We start from the raw sequence: 16614 nt of genomic DNA on the forward strand, positions 1-16614 counted from the left end.
GTTGCCTCAAGAACGGTTTTTACGTCCTCATCTAGCCTCGGCATTAAAGGCAGATATTCCATGTCAAAACCAGCTTCCACTAGTCCTTTGCAGCTCAACAACTCTCGGTAGTGTTCGGTGAAGGCACGCTGTATTGTATCACTATCGCTACTACGTACGTCACCATATTCAATTTCTTTTATTTCATTTTGTGACGCGTATCTTTTCTCTTCGGTCAAAGCCCTTCTTGTGGGCGTTTCCCCCAGCCACAAATGCTCTGCGCGCGCACGTATGACTGACCCTTTATATTTCTCGACATCAAGGATTTCAAGCTCATTTTTTACGTTCCTTATCTCATTTGACAACTCGCCTGGCTGTGCGCATTTTATCGACAACATTTTGTTCAGCTTACTTCGGAGTTCATTTTCCTTTCTTTTTTCATTATAGCGTAATATAGAGGCCCTATCAATGGCTGTTATTTTAAAGTCCTGTTTAAATTCTTCCCACATCGTTATGAACCCTCCGGATTCGCAAGCAAGCATCTCTCGTAAACGAACGTTTACAAACTCGAGAAGGTTGCATCGTCCAGAAGCTTGACATTGAATTTCCATAAGTCCCAATTGAAAGCTCGGTTTCTTTTCTTTTGCCAAGGGAGAACATAACGAGACTATGGTCACTGAAAGATACGTGGCTCACATCATAGCCACTGCACAACGGAACCAGTCTCGCTGATACATATGCTCGATCTAATCGAGCGTGACTGCCCCTTTGGAAATGCGTAAACACAGACTGCATTCCACCGCGAAACATAGCACCAACATCCTCTAATTCATGCTCTTGGACTGCTGCGAGCAAAAAAAGCGCACTGTGATCACGAACTAGCGAATAGCTATTGCGGTCTTCAGTGAAACAAACACAGTTGAAATCTCCCAGCAAGATGACATAGCGCTCAGATTTCATATACACTTCTAGATTTTCAAAGAAGTCGCGGCGTTCTCTTTCATTATTTGGGGCGTATATGCAAATTGCCCGCCATTCAGCATCCCAGAGCGAGAAATCACACACGATCATTCGACCTTCATGACAAACAAATACAGATTGCACAACAATTTCTAAAGATTTCCGCAATAGCAAAACGCAGCCACCGGAATTACCGACAGCGTGAGAAACGCAAGCATTGTATCGAGCTCTAAATGGTTCGAGCATTCGATCCGTTCGTTCTTCACTTTCAATTTTTGTTTCCTGTAGAGCGACTATGCCCAAATCATTGTCGTGCAATAACCGGCTGACCTGGTACTGCCGCCTTCTGGCCCCGAGGCCTCGGACATTAAGCGTACCAATGCGTAGTGCTACTTTTGATTTTGAATCCATCCTTGTTTTGTTGTTTATTCCGAAAGAGAGAACTGGGCCTCTAGGTTAACTAAATCCTTGCATTTTGCCGATTCGCAGTAGTGCGAGAACCTTTCATAATAACAAAAAACAAAGACGGCCACACTTTACCAATGTAGAGAGTCCGTCCCTCACCTTGCACAACAGCATTGCTCGACGACGCCCTCGTTATTACGGGGGCGCCTTCGTTACCGTCGGATGGGAATCCGGCGGAACGTTAGGCTTTGGTTTAAAGGATGAACGGCGGTACGGAATGTCTTTTCTGGGTGGCTCCTGCACCTTCTCACTAGAACCGTCGTCGCCGTCGGAGACTTGCCCGTGGGGCCGCTTCGCAGACGAGCTGCTTGCGACGTCCATGTATTCTTCGTCATTACCCGGTGAGGGCGGAGCGGTGTCAGGGGCGTCTTTGCCCACGCACGTTGGGGTGGCCGTTTCCTGCTGTACACATGGCACATCACCATTTTCACTTTGAACACTTTTCACATTCTCTCCTTCGGAAGTTTCAACTGCTGGAGATATAGGCTCGCTGACCTTGTCTCCCTCTGCCTCCGGCGCGTCCACCTCGTCCATGATGTGCTCTGCGGGGTCCTCCCGGCTCCTTTGGCTGGCCACGCTCGCGTAGGTCTTAGCGCACTGGCTATCATCATGTCCGAAGCGCCGACAAAGCTTGCACCTTGGGACGCGGCAATCTCGGCGAATATGCCCAGCGGCGGCCTTCCAGGTACAACAACAAGGGCCATAATGCCAGACACTCGTAGCTGGTGTGGCAGGTCGTCCAAAGTAAGGCCAGCCTTTAGTTGCAGACTAACCGTCCGTGTTGAAGAGCCTTTATCGCCGAGTCCTGGTACACGCCAATGCTCTCTGCAAACATCCGTCACCTTCCCATACGGTGCGAGAGCGGTGCGCACGTCTTCATCAGGCATGTGGTAAAGCAGCCAATAAAGCCTTAGGCGCACAGTATGGGTGCTCGGTAATCACGAGGCAGCAGTGATTCTTGACAGTCAGGTCGGTGACTGCGAGCAACTTTTTCATTCCTTCCGCATTCTTGAAGGTCACCGCCCATACGTGATTCATCTGAAACGCCCCCAAGGCAACCACCTCGGGAACCAATTCCAGACGATTCAAAGTGTCTCGGAAGTCCTCAGCTCGAAAAGGCCTGGCTTTCACGCTGCCGTGAAGGAATAAAGTATTTAAAACAGAAGAACCTGATGGCAGTTGAGGCAAAATAATGTCATAGTCTTTAGACTCCTGGGCATCTGTCCTGTTTCCGCGGCCCTGCTGGGCCGCATTCGCTGCTCCAAAGGAGCTCGACATTACACGACCGTACACTACGGTGGCCGGAAGTGGAATTGCCGAGCTAGCAGGCCACATGAGAAGATAGATGAAGCAGTTAAACGACAAATGTGAGTCGCCCTTGTGGCGCGTGGGTGGCGGCTGCGCGGGACAAAAAAAACCGACTGCGCATAAAGAAAAAGTAAAAATAACGACTGAAGGCTTTAGAGTAGGCATAAAAGGAACACCATGGCCTGCGCAGGGATCGAACCTACGACCTTCGCGTTATTAGCACGACGCTCTAACCGACTGAGCTAGCAGGCCACATGAGAGGATAGATGAAGCAGTTAAACGACAAATGTGAGTCGCCCTTGTGGCGCGTGGGTGGCGGCTGCACGGGACAAAAAAAAAAAAACCGACTGCGCCTAAAGAAAAAGTAAAAATAACGACTGAAGGCTTTAGAGTGCGCATAAAAGGAACACCATGGCCTGCTCAGGGATCGAACCTACGACCTTCGCGTTATTAGCACGACGCTCTAACCGACTGAGCTAGCAGGCCACATGAGAAGATAGATGAAGCAGTTAAACGACAAATGTGAGTCGCCCTTGTGGCGCGTGGGTGGCGGCTGCGTGGGACAAAAAAAACCGACTGCGCATAAAGAAAAAGTAAAAATTACGTCTGAAGGCTTTAGAGTGCGCATAAAAAGGAACACCATGGCCTGCGCAGGGATCGAACCTACGACCTTCGCGTTATTAGCACGACGCTCTAACCGACTGAGCTAGCAGGCCACATGAGAAGATAGATGAAGCAGTTAAACGACAAATGTGAGTCGCCCTTGCGGCGCGTGGGTGGCGGCTGCGCGAGACAAAAAAACCGATTGCGCATAAAGAAAAAGTAAAAATAACGACTGAAGGCTTTAGAGTGCGCATAAAAGGAACACCATGGCCTGCGCAGGGATCGAACCTACGACCTTCGCGTTATTAGCACGACGCTCTAACCGACTGAGCTAGCAGGCCACATGAGAAGATAGATGAAGCAGTTAAACGACAAATGTGAGTCGCCCTTGCGGCGCGTGGGTGGCGGCTGCGCGAGACAAAAAAACCGATTGCGCATAAAGAAAAAGTAAAAATAACGACTGAAGGCTTTAGAGTGCGCATAAAAGGAACACCATGGCCTGCGCAGGGATCGAACCTACGACCTTCGCGTTATTAGCACGACGCTCTAACCGACTGAGCTAGCAGGCCACATGAGAAGATAGATGAAGCAGTTAAACGACAAATGTGAGTCGCCCTTGCGGCGCGTGGGTGGCGGCTGCGCGAGACAAAAAAACCGATTGCGCATAAAGAAAAAGTAAAAATAACGACTGAAGGCTTTAGAGTGCGCAAAAAAAGAACACCATGGCCTGCGCAGGGATCGAACCTACGACCTTCGCGTTATTAGCACGACGCTCTAACCGACTGAGCTAGCAGGCCACATGAGAAGATAGATGAAGCAGTTAAACGACAAATGTGAGTCGCCCTTGCGGCGCGTGGGTGGCGGATGCACGAGACAAAAAAACCGACTGCGCATAAATAAAAAGTAAAAATAACGACTGAAGGCTTTAGAGTGCGCATAAAAAGGAACACCATGGCCTGCGCAGGGATCGAACCTTCTACCTTCGCGTTATTAGCACGACGCTCTAACCGACTGAGCTAGCAGGCTTTTTTTTTTCTTTATTGCCGGTTTGCAACACATTTACAGATGTCAAGAAAAACAATGTAAAGAAGTTTAAAAGCGCCTGCCACACTTAGGCTGACGCTAGGTATTTAAAAGCACTTGATAGATGCCAGTTCATCTAATACTGAAATTCATTCATTGTCCTCGTTTCTTGCCTTGTACACCTCTCGCATTAGGAGCATGCTCTCTATAAAGTTTTCCCTTGCAGATTGGATTCTAATATGCTCATGGCGTACCGCCATTCGAGTCTTCCATAGACTATGAAGACACAATAACATGAACATATCATGAGGCACTCCATTATCATTAGATGTAGGGAGAAAGCGGATTCCATACGGCGTCACCGGTAGTTCCTTCTTTAATGTACGTTTAAGAACGTCCCACAAGAACACTGCATCGGAGCAGTCCAGAAATATGGGTTCTATTGTTTCTGGTTTTCTGCATCTTAAACAGTTTACTGACCATGCTACAAACAGGCCTTTCTCTTTGAGCCATGGCTTAACCGGTAACGTTTCACTGTGAAGTTGAAAGAAAAAGGACTTGGCTGACGAGCGCACGGGCATCCGCTTTACCCTTTTTTTTATTTATTTATTTATTTATGAGTACCTTACAGCGCCCTCGTGGCTCCACTTTGCTCCACTTTCTATGCAAAATTTGGTCCTATAAATTGGTAAAGGCAGACATATCTCAACAATATCTTTGTATAGCTTTTTGCGCTTAACACTACTCAAATACTCTAAAGAAAAACGCGAGCACAAAAATTGGTAAGCCCATACAACTTCACGCAGAAAGCCCTTGATAATATTTGTTCTCGCTAGTTTAGTTGACACAATATAATTTGGTAAAACGTCACTCAGACGTTCTTGAAACACAGTTAACAGAAAAACATTTTTTTGATCGCGCAAATACAGAAATCGCGAAACCACTTGCCTCAAGAACAAGTGAGCTAGGCCAAGGCCACCTCGCTTAACTGAGGTGAACAAATTGGTACGGCTCGTACGCTCCCACACAGATCCCCAGATAAAGACGGCAAATTCCCGGTGCATTTTTTGTATGCTCGTTGTAGATGCGCAGAGGGCCTGTAGTACGAACCAAATCTTAGCGACAAGAAAGAGGTTGCATACTGTTGCTCTCGTGAACATGGAAAGGTCCCTTCCACCAAACTTTTTTGTTTTTTCCTTAACTTTTGCGCATTGCTCTTTCCAGTAGACTTTCGTGTCCCTGAAATGCTGTAGCGTTACACCGAGGTACCTCATAGGCGAAGACGTCCAATGTACACTTTCTATTTCAGTGGGAATGTCTTCCCAAGCCCCGTGCAATAGTCCTACTGATTTTCCCCAATTAATAACACTCCCTGACATTTTACAGAAATTTCTTGCCACGTCGACCGCTTTAGTGACGCTGTCTTTATCGCTACAAAACACTGCTACATCATCTGCGTATGCTAGTAGCTTTATTTCACTAGAACCTACCCTATAACCTACGATATCGCTACACGAAAGCACCTTTAAACAGAAAGGCTCCAAGTATAATGCAAAAAGCAACGGCGACAAACAACATCCCTGTCTCACAGATGATTTGAGTTGTATACTTTCTGTTAATGTCTTATTAATTATAATCTTAGAAACTATTTGATCATAGCACATTTTAACACCTTCTGTCAACACAGATCCAACATTCGCATGTTCAAGTACAAGAAAAAGGATTTCATGCGCCACCCTATCGAAGGCCTTTTCCAAATCTAACTGTAGTATTGCGACCTTCTCTGAAAAGGCATCGCAACACTCGAGGACCGTTCGTGCCACGTGAATGTTAGTCATAATAGACCGTCCTTTTATTCCACACGTTTGATGTGCTCCTACTAACTTCTGTATGACTGACTGCAGTCGCCTCCCGAGAACTTTTGTGTATATTTTGTCGTCCGTATTTGTAAGGCTAATAGGGCGATATGCCCGCACCGAAAGTAAAGTTTGAGGGTCGTCGCTCTTCGGTATTAATACTACATGACTCTCATGAAAGGACGGTGGTAGTACTTGCTTCTCATATGCCTCATTAATTAACTCATGTAAAATTATGGCCATATCCTTTTTAAAAGCCTTATAAAAAGCTGCGCCTAATCCGTCAGGGCCTGGTGATTTATTTACCGCTAACTCATTTATGGCGTGTTCTATTTCAGCGACAGTAATTGGCTGCTCGAGATTCAGCCTTACATCGTCATCCAACTTTGGAAGAAGCTTCAAAAAGTGCTTTTCGAATCCTTCCGCAAGCTCTCGTTCAGTGCCTAACAACTCGCTGTAATGCTCATGAAAAGCCCGCTGAATGTATTCGTTCTCTCGAACAATTTCGTTTCGATATGTGATGGCTCTTATCTCGTTTCGTGAAGCGTAGCTCCTTTCGTCCGAAAGCGCTTTTTTTGTCGGATTTTCACCGCACCATAATCTTTCTGCGCGCGCACGTATAACCGCACCTCGATACTTTTCTTGATCAACGCTTTCTAACTGAACTTTTACTTCTTTTATTCCCTTCGCAAAGATACCTGGGCAAGAACTTTCCATAGTTAGGTAGAAGTCAAGTTGGCATTGTAACTCTTTTACTTTTCTTTTTTCCTCCCGGCGTAATGTGCATGATCTTTCCATTGCCATTAACTTCGTTTCCTGCTTGAAACATTCCCATGCTTCCGCAATACTTTTACAGTCCTTCTCTAAAAGGTTCTGAATGTTATGCTTAACTTTCTTAACGAAAAGTTCGTCATCTAGCAGTTTGGAATTTAACTTCCACAACGCCCAGTTAAATTTTGGTTTTCTAGGTCCCAACGCCAACATAACTAAACAGTGGTCACTGAAACACACAGATTTGACCTCATAGCTGCTACACATTGTGACAAAGTCAGCTGTCAAGTATATCCTATCCAATCGTGCATGGCTGGCTCCTTGAAAATGCGTGAACTTAGGAGTCGAGCCATATCCCATGACATAACCCACATCTACCAAGTTGCCTTCGCTTATACTCGTGGCTAAAAATTGCGCGCTTGCGTCGTGAACGGTAGGGCTTAGCACTCGGTCCTCAGCATAGCAAACACAGTTGAAGTCTCCCATCAATAAAATGTTGCTTTGACAATTCAATTGACTTTTAAGGCCTTCAAAGAACACCTTGCGCTCACATACTTTGTTAGGTGCGTAAACACATATCGCTCGCCACTTCACCGCTCCATTTACAAAGTCGCACACTATTTGACGGCCATTAACGTCACACACAACATTTTCAATAACTATGTTCAGTGCACTCCGAATAAAAAGGGCGCACCCACCAGCTTTACCAACAGAATGTGATACACACACATAATACCGTGGCCGAAACGCATCTACCATACGGTCCGTTCCTTCTTCACTTTCGACTTTAGTTTCCTGCACGGCGATAATATCTAGATCAGTTTCCATGAACAGTCTGCTTAGCTGGTACTGTTTTCGTTTAGACCCAAGGCCCCTTACATTAATACTACCTACTCGTATCGTGATATCTGTGGGATTCATTATGCTATGAAGAAAGAACGGACCGACGACACTCTTTGCACACAACTAGCTGCACACTCACGTTTCCTGGTACTGCGCAGCGAAAACCATCCTCTGGACTGCCGTCGTTGGATGCCATATCTATGGATTTCATCGTGCAAATTGTGCCTTGTTGCAGTGGCCCTTTGCCACACCACCCCAAGCAAGCCCCGCCACCCCACCCCTCCCCCCCACCCACTCCGGCAAAAAAGAAAAGTAACACTGGTACACACATTATCACACTATGTCGGCGCCGGCACCGACGGTTTCCTGTCGGGTGGCAAGTTCGGTGCCGGCTTCAGCGTTGGTCGACGGACATTGGTGGTCTTCAAGGGAGGCTCGCATTGAGCCACCTCGCTTTGAGCCCCTGGTTCACCGTCATTGCTTTCCTCAAGGGTCCTTTTCGCTGCCGCACCGCTGGTGTCCATAGGGGTTTCCTTGTCTGTTGGCGTCCTCACTTTCTCTTTATTGCAGTCCTTTGTGGCGACCTTAGTCGCTGCGTCCCTGGCCGGCGTTTCCGCGGCTGGCTCTGCTCCTTGCACTTTACCTTCCTTTCTGGCTTTGACGATTTCGGTAGACTCGTCAGGCGTACCCACGCCTTTCACCTTTGTGTTTTGCGTACCGCTGAGACCGCCAGCCGCTTCCTCAGCGTCAGCGGCATCCATGACGTGCTCTTCAATGACCTCGTCGATCTTCGCAGGGCCTGCGATGTTCGCATACGTCCGCACACACTGGCTCTCATCGTGCCCAAAGCGCCGGCAAAGGGCACAACGGGGTACGCGGCACTCCCGCCTTATATGTCCTGTGCGGTTGCACCTCAGGCACAACGGAGCCCTTCCAGGGGCCACGAGAAGTGCCATCATACCGGCCACTCGAAACTGATGTGGCAGATCGTCGATGGTCACGCCCGCCTTGAGCTTCAAGGTTACGGTGCGCGTTGTCGACCCTTTGTCCGTGATGCCTTGCACCCGCCAGCGTTGTCTCGCCACGTCAGTGGCTTTTCCATAAGGGGCGAGAGCCGCACGGACGTCTTCGTCCGGGACATGGTGAAGGAGCCAGAACACCTTCACGCGTACCTCCTGACTTGCAGGGTCCAGCACTAGGCATCTTCTTTCTTTCACCATAATTTCGCCGAACGCCAACATTTTCTTCGTCGCCTCCGAGCTCCTGAACGTAACCGCCCAAACGTGGTTCATCTGGAACGCCCCCAAGCTAACAACCTCGGGCAGCAGTCCCAGACGAGCCAGCGTGTCCCTGAAATCTTCGGCGCGTAAAGGCCTAGCGGTCACATCCCCGTGAAGGAAAACAGTATTCAAAACGCAGGGTCCTGTTGGCAATTGCGGCAAAACAACTTGGTATTCCTTGTCTTCATCGGCAATAATCCTGTTTCCGCGGCTCGGCTGAGCCGCAAACACCGCTCCACCGGAGCAAGACATTCCGCGTCCCTACCGAACGGTAGCCGGAAGTAGAATCCGACTGAGCTAGCAGGCCACATGAGAAGATAGATGAAGCAGTTAAACGACAAATGTGAGTCACCCTTGCGGCGCGTGGGTGCCGGATGCACGAGACAAAAAAACCGACTGCGCATAAAGAAAAAGTAAAAATAACGACTGAAGGCGTTAGAGTGCGCATAAAAAGGAACACCATGGCCTGCGCAGGGATCGAACCTACGACCTTCGCGTTATTAGCACGACGCTCTAACCGACTGAGCTAGCAGGCTTTTTTTTTCTTTATTGCCGTTCTTTGACAAAGATACAAACACACAAACACATGAAGCGAATATGATATTTACAATGCTCTGGTGGTATAAACGCCTGCCGTCAATTGGCTGGCGCACTATGTTAAAAACGCTTTAGACAAACGAGTACATCTAACAAAGTTGCCCATTCAGGCTTAGCTAGTCGTGCATTGCAAGCCTCGCGCAAGAACAAAATACTTTCAATAAAATGCTCCCTAGCTGAGCGAATAACCAGACGTTCATGCCTGACATCCATGCGCGTTTTCCACAGGCTGTGTAGAGTCAGCGCCATAAACATGTCATAAGGAACACCATCTTCACTCGCAATTGGAAGGAAACGGATGCCGTACGGTGTGACAGGTAAATCCTTTTTCAGTGTACGTTGCAGAATGTCCCACAGGAAAAGTGCGTCCGAGCAATCCAAGAAAAAGTGTTCTATTGTCTCGGGTTTCCTACACAAGATGCAGTTTATGGACCACGCCACAAAAAGGCCTTTTTGTTGTAGCCAAGGTTTGACGGGAAGAGTTCAAATATGCAGTTGGAAGAAGAAAGTTTTGACCCCAGACCGCACTGGCATCCGTTTCACTCGCTTCAATACGTCCACTCCTGTGGTCGCTGAATACATAGAACGGTACAAAGGAACCGGCATGCAAATATCTACTAGATCCTTGTACAATTTTTTCCTTCCAACAATAGCAAGATAATCAAATGAAAAGCGAGCACACAAGAATTCCACGGACCAAGCTACCTCCCATAAAAAGCCGCGGAGACTTGCACCATTTGCCGATCTTGAGGATACGATAAACTGAGGTAACACATCTCGTAAACTTACTTAGCACACTGTTCGCAAAAAGGGATCCTTCTGATCTCGCAGGAAAATAAATCTCGAGACAACTTGCCTCAAAAACAAATGCACCAACCCAAGGCGCCCAGACTTCACTGATCGAAATAAATTCGTGCGACTGGTTCTCTCCCATGTGGATCCCATATAAAAACAGCATATGCTCTGTGTATCTTTTGGATGGTCATTCTTGACACGCACAGTGCTTGCAGCACATACCAGATTTTCGCAAAAAGAAAAAGATTGCATACTGTTGATCGCGCGAAAATCGACAAATTCCTACCTCCAAACTTTGTTGCTTTAACTTTAACTTGCTCTACTTCTTCTTGCCAATAATCCTTTGTATCACGGTACTGTTGTAGCGGTACTCCAAGGTACCGCGCAGGTGTCACGGTCCACTGCATATTTTCAAAAAATTCTGCTTTATCGTTCCAATTACCATGCCAGATTCCCAATGATTTGCTCCAGTTTATCGCACTTCCGGTGACCTTGCAGAATCTGTTTGCTACCTGTACTGCATTAGAGACGCTTTCCTTGTCTCGACAGAATAGGGCGATATCGTCCGCGTAGGCTAAAATCTTAACTTCTCTGGAGGCCATCGAAAATCCCTTTATGATAGTACTACTAATAACCTTTAAGCAAAATGGTTCAATGTATAAGGCAAAAAGTAAAGGCGATAAGGCACATCCTTGGCGCAGAGCGGACTTAACTTCTATCCTAGCCGTTGGCTGTTTTTTAACTATTAGTTTTGTAGATACCCCATCGTAACACATTTTAACACCTTGCAGAAGAACAGAACCTATGTTGGCATGTTCCAAAACAAGAAAGAGTGTTTCGTGCGACACTCTATCGAACGCTTTCTCCAGTTCAAGTTGCAACAGTGCCACCCTATCTGAGAAAGCGTCACAACTTTCCAATATTGTTCTCGCTACATGTATGTTGGTGAAAATAGATCGTCCTCTTATGCCACAAGTCTGGTGGGGCCCTACTAATTGTTGTATAACATTTTGGAGTCTCTGTGCAAGAACCTTGGTGTATATTTTATAATCTGTGTTTGTGAGACTTATCGGGCGGTACGCCCGTACCGACAACAATGCGTGAGTGTCTTCAGACTTGGGTATCAACACCGTGTGACTCTGACGAAAAGAAGGAGGGAGCACACAATTCTCATAAGCTTCCGTAATTACTTTATGTAAGGGAATGGCTATGTCCTACTTAAAGGCTTGGTAGAAAGCGGAGCTGAGACCGTCTGGCCCTGGCGTTTTTCCGGAGCTGAGCGAGTCAATCGCCCATTTTATTTCTTCTACAGTGATTGATTCTTCAAGCCTTTTCGTTACTTCACCCTCAAGGCTTGGCAATAGTGGCAAGAATTCATTTTCAAATCCTTCTTCCCGAATAGGCTCATGCCCTAGCAGTTCGCAGTAATGCTCATAAAAGGCCCGGCGTATGGTTTCTTTGTCTCGTACAACCACACTGCCATATGTTACGGCTGTTATCTCATTCCGCGAGGCATAAGCTCGTTCGTCACCGAGTGAACGCTTCGTCGGCTGTTCGCCGCACCATAACTTTTCCGCGCGTGCTCGTATGACCGCACCTTTGTATCTTTCAGCTTCGACTAATTCCAACTGGGATTTAATTTCCTTTATTTCTTTCGTATACCTTCCAGGGCTATTATTTTCTAGGCATAAATAAAAATTTAGATTCGTTTGCATTTCTACTTCTTCTTTCTTTTCCTCTCGTCGCAAGGCACCGGACCTTTCTATAGCGAACATTTTGACTTCTTGTTTAAAATGCTCCCACGCTTCTGCATGACTTTTGTGTTGTGTTTTGAACCATACTTGAAGTCTATCATTAACGCCGATCAAAAATGATTCATCTTCAAGGAGCTTCACATTAAATTTCCACAATTCCCAGTTGAAACCAGTCGACTTTTTCGGGCCAACAGCAAAAATAACTAAGCTGTGGTCAGAAAAGGAAACATGGCTCACTTCCTATAGATTACACAGTGGTATTAGATCTGCCGATATGTAGGCGCGATCCAACCTGGCGTGACTATTTCGCTGATAGTGGGTGAACGGTGTCGTATCTGCATTGGCCATCACACCCCCAACGTCCTCTAAATTGTAGTTTTCTATCGCCAGATTCAAGTACCGCGCACTTGCATCATGAATAGGCGGGCTTCCAACCCTGTCTTTTACGTTACAGACGCAATTGAAATCACCCATCATCACAACAATTTCATCACACTGCAAATGGGCTTCAACACTTTCAAAGAAAGCCTTGCGCTCGTTCACCTTATTGGGTGCATACAAGCAAATAATCCGCCATTTCAAATCAGCAAAACACACATCGCAAACAATTAGTCGACCACCCTCGTCTGTGTAGACGCTTTCTACCGAGAAGCCTAAAGCGCTTCTCGGAAATAGTGCACAACCGCCTGCAGTACCGACTGCGTGGGACACACATACGTAGAAACGTAACCTAAATGGATCCAGCATTCGATCCGTTCCTTCTTCACTATCGACTTTTGTTTCTTGTACAGCGATTACGTCAAGGTTCTTTTCCATGAACAGGCGACGAAGCTGGTATTGCTTGCGCCTTCCTGCGAGGCCTCGAACATTAATTGTACCAAATCGTAATGCTGTGTCTAGGTGTATTTCCATGGCAATGTGAGAAGGCGCGTCAGACCGAAATCTCTCTTAAGCAGACTACATGCCACAGTTGACACTCACTTCGTTCGCATGCGACGTCAGTCTTCACATCCTCCGTCGTCTTATCCGGCAGCTCGATGTCAGCCTCGGTCGAAAACAATTTTGGAGTCACCACCCCCCTCCCCTCCCCCACCGCAGTACGCCCACATACTGCGAACACTGGCTGCGGGTTCACGTCGGTCCCGACGCTGGCCCTTTTCTGTCCGCTGGGATGTTGGGGGCTGGCTTGAAGCTTAACCGGCGCCCAGTCGGTGTTTTCGCAAGTGGTTCTTAGTGGCTTGCTTCAGTTGATCTTTCGTCATTTTTCACGGTATTGTCAAGCGGGCGTTTTAACGGACCTGCTCCTTTGAGTGGTTCCGTCGTGTCCATAGGACTTGGAGTGTGTCCGAGTGGTTCGGCAGGCTCGTTGACTGTCTTGTTCTTGTCATCCTTGTCGGCAAGGTTTTCTTTGGCTTCAGTTGGAGAGGACTTCTTTGCAACTTCTTTGGTGTCCATATTCTTCTCAGGCTCACGAGTGCCGTCCTTCGGAGCGGGGCTTTGCACCACGCCGTCCCTTCCAGCGGCCTCTTCAACGTCGACTGCGTCCATTGTGTGCTCCTGGATGACTTCATCACTTTTAGATGGTCCCGCCACGTTGGCGTATGTTCGCACGCACGAGCTTTCGTCATGCCCGAAGCGGCGACACATAGCACAGCGTGGCACGCGACACTCTCGCCTGATATGGCCTGTGCGGTTGCACCTCAGGCACAGCGGGGTACGCCCAGGCGCCACCAGCCCAGGCGCCACCAACTTCAGATCTCCGGCGACATGAAGGAGATCTGAAGTTGGTGCGGGAGGTCGTCAATGGTAACACCGGATTTGAGCTTCAGGGATACCGTGCGAGTTGACGAACCTTTATCAGTGATGCCTTGAACGCGCCACCGTTCCTTGAACACCTCGGTGACCTTCCCAAAAGGGGCGAGCGCGGCACGCACGTCCTCATCTTGCACGTTGTGCAGAAGCCAGTAGATCTTGAGCCGCACATCCTGGCTGTCTGGGTTGACCACCAGGCAGCGACGCTCCTTCACCATAATGTCACCGAGGTCCAGCATCTTCTTCATTGCCTCTGGGCTTCTAAACGTAACTGCCCACACGTGGTTCATCTGGAAGGCCCCCAAGGCCTCAACCTCGGGGAGCACTCCCAGGCGAACCAGCGTGTCTCGGAAATCCTCAACTCGGTAGGGTCTTGCCTTTACGTCTCCGTGAAGAAATAGCGTGTTGGCTACGCATGGTCCTGTAGGCAGAGGCGGCAAAATGACTTGGTAGTCTTGGCAATCCATAGCAGCATTCCTGTTACCGCGGCTCGACTGAGCCGCTAAGACCGCCCCCTTGGAGCACATGAAAACACGTCCGTGGGCTTTCGCGGCCGGAAGTGGAATCCACTGAGCTAGCAGGCCACATGCGAAGATAGATGAAGCAGTTAAACGACATATGTGAGTCGCCCTTGTGGCGCGTGGGTGGCGGCTGCGCGAGACAAAAAAACCTACTGCGCATAAAGAAAAAGTAAAAATAACGACTGAAGGCGTTAGAGTGCGCATAAAAAGGAACACCATGGCCTGCGCAGGGATCGAACCTACGACCTTCGCGTTATTAGCACGACGCTCTAACCGACTGAGCTAGCAGGCTTTTTTTTCTTTATTGCCTACTTGGCATATAAAACAATCATGTACAGTGCATTGTCACATATAAAAGTGCTGTCACATAACTTTCAGCACGTGAGGGGTTAAAAACGCAATCGCTTCATCAAAGGTAGTTCCCCCAAAAGGGGGTACCACTCCGGCTTCTCATTTTCAACTTTGTACACTTCTCTCAAGTATTCTACACTTTCGATGAAATTCTCTCATGCCGATCGAGCATTCAGGTCCTCGTTGCGCACGGCCATCCGCGTCCTCCACACGCTGTGGAGTACGAGTGCCATGAAGATATCGTAGGGCACACCCCCTACGTTTTTGACAGGCAGAGAACGGATGCCGTACGGTGTTACGGGCAAGTCTTTCTTCAAGGTCCTCTGAAGGATGTCCCAGAGAAAGACTGCATCACTAGAATCCAGAAATATGTGTTCAACTGTCTCCGGCTTTTTGCAGATGATGCAGTCTACAGACCAGGCAACAAATATGCCTTTTTTCTCGCAGCCAAGGTTTGGTAGGGAGTGTGCCACTGTGTAGCTTGAAAAAGAAAGTTTTGACTGATGGTCGCACAGGCATCTTTTTGACTCTGCCTAAAACATCGTCTCCGGGACCTCTTGGGTACAGTGATCGGTAAACAGGCAATGGCAACATGGCTTCTATAAGATCCATGTATAATTTCTTTCGTGTAACTCCAGAGACATATTCCATCGAAAAGCGCACTTTTAGGATTTCGAAAGCCCCAACGATCTCGCGCATATAACCTCTTGGTCGTCTTTGTTCGACATGGACCGTTGAAACAATAAATTCTGGCAAATAATTTGACAACCGCACATGTAACACTGTTCTCAAGAAGCAATTCCCTTGATCGCGTAAAAAAATAAACCTAGCCACGATCTGCCGCAAGAACAGATGGACCAGGCCAAGTCCCCCACTGCGCACAGAGCGGAAAAAATTTGTGCGACTCGTTCTTTCCCATGTAGAAGCCCACACAAATAGTGCCATCACTCTGTGTGGCTTTTGAACAGCATTACGTGTCATAGAAAACACTTGAAGAACATACCACACTCGCGAAACAAGAAATGTGTTGCACACCTTTGCTCGCGAAAACATTGGAAAATCTCGACCTCCCCATTTTTGCGTCTTATGGTGCATCCAGACGAAGGACCGAATCCGGATTTGCAGGGCCGGACGGGGCGTCACGTGACCTCACATCAGCGATTTGCCTCGTCCGCGCCTCGTCCGGGAGCCGCGCGGACGGATAACGCCAAGCCGTTTTTCACATCCGGATTCTGGCGGGGTAAAGCCGCAGCTTTAACTTTTAAACACGCAGTGTCTGGCTACCAGTACACGTCTCTCTTGCTCGAGGACAGCCGCATTGCAGTCAGCATCAGTACTTTGTTTGCTGGCGCCTGGTTTCAGTGCTTCATAGCTCCTGGTTTCGTTCACTTCTATGAACAATGAATTTGTGCGATGATGCCACCTTTTATTTCAACCACATCGTGGAAGAGTTTCCCACTTTGTGGGACCTCAGCCGTGCAGATTATACGGACACCGTCACAATCAGGGAATAATGACTCTCCTGGAAAGAAAAAAAATCTCAGTCAACTGCTCGCTAGCAGACTACAAAAAAGTAGGACGTGTACAAATACATCTGATATCTGGTAATTTCAGAGCAGTAAATGAATAGAGTATCAGCGAAAACCGATAACACTCAGTGGTGTAGTTAAGTATAAACAGATCAATATTATCTCAT

The 16614-nt window shown here is 47.8% G+C and overlaps 9 non-coding genes across 9 annotated transcripts; all 9 read right to left on the minus strand.

Moving 5' to 3' along the window:
- Positions 1 to 2890: 2890 nt before the first annotated feature.
- On the minus strand, positions 2891 to 2964 carry Trnai-aau (transfer RNA isoleucine (anticodon AAU)). Its single transcript has one exon. It is a non-coding gene; the product is annotated as a tRNA-Ile (tRNA).
- A 160-nt stretch (positions 2965 to 3124) lies between these two features.
- Trnai-aau (transfer RNA isoleucine (anticodon AAU)) lies at positions 3125 to 3198 on the minus strand. Its single transcript has one exon. It is a non-coding gene; the product is annotated as a tRNA-Ile (tRNA).
- Positions 3199 to 3354: 156 nt separating this feature from the next.
- Trnai-aau (transfer RNA isoleucine (anticodon AAU)) lies at positions 3355 to 3428 on the minus strand. The gene has a single exon. It is a non-coding gene; the product is annotated as a tRNA-Ile (tRNA).
- A 154-nt stretch (positions 3429 to 3582) lies between these two features.
- Positions 3583 to 3656, minus strand: Trnai-aau (transfer RNA isoleucine (anticodon AAU)). The gene has a single exon. It is a non-coding gene; the product is annotated as a tRNA-Ile (tRNA).
- Positions 3657 to 3810: 154 nt separating this feature from the next.
- Trnai-aau (transfer RNA isoleucine (anticodon AAU)) lies at positions 3811 to 3884 on the minus strand. The gene has a single exon. It is a non-coding gene; the product is annotated as a tRNA-Ile (tRNA).
- A 154-nt stretch (positions 3885 to 4038) lies between these two features.
- Trnai-aau (transfer RNA isoleucine (anticodon AAU)) lies at positions 4039 to 4112 on the minus strand. The gene has a single exon. It is a non-coding gene; the product is annotated as a tRNA-Ile (tRNA).
- Positions 4113 to 4267: 155 nt separating this feature from the next.
- On the minus strand, positions 4268 to 4341 carry Trnai-aau (transfer RNA isoleucine (anticodon AAU)). Its single transcript has one exon. It is a non-coding gene; the product is annotated as a tRNA-Ile (tRNA).
- Positions 4342 to 9550: 5209 nt separating this feature from the next.
- Trnai-aau (transfer RNA isoleucine (anticodon AAU)) lies at positions 9551 to 9624 on the minus strand. The gene has a single exon. It is a non-coding gene; the product is annotated as a tRNA-Ile (tRNA).
- Positions 9625 to 14785: 5161 nt separating this feature from the next.
- On the minus strand, positions 14786 to 14859 carry Trnai-aau (transfer RNA isoleucine (anticodon AAU)). The gene has a single exon. It is a non-coding gene; the product is annotated as a tRNA-Ile (tRNA).
- Positions 14860 to 16614: the final 1755 nt, after the last annotated feature.

This window comes from Dermacentor silvarum, chromosome 1 (assembly GCF_013339745.2).
Source record: "Dermacentor silvarum isolate Dsil-2018 chromosome 1, BIME_Dsil_1.4, whole genome shotgun sequence".
NCBI classification, from domain to species: domain Eukaryota; kingdom Metazoa; phylum Arthropoda; class Arachnida; order Ixodida; family Ixodidae; genus Dermacentor; species Dermacentor silvarum.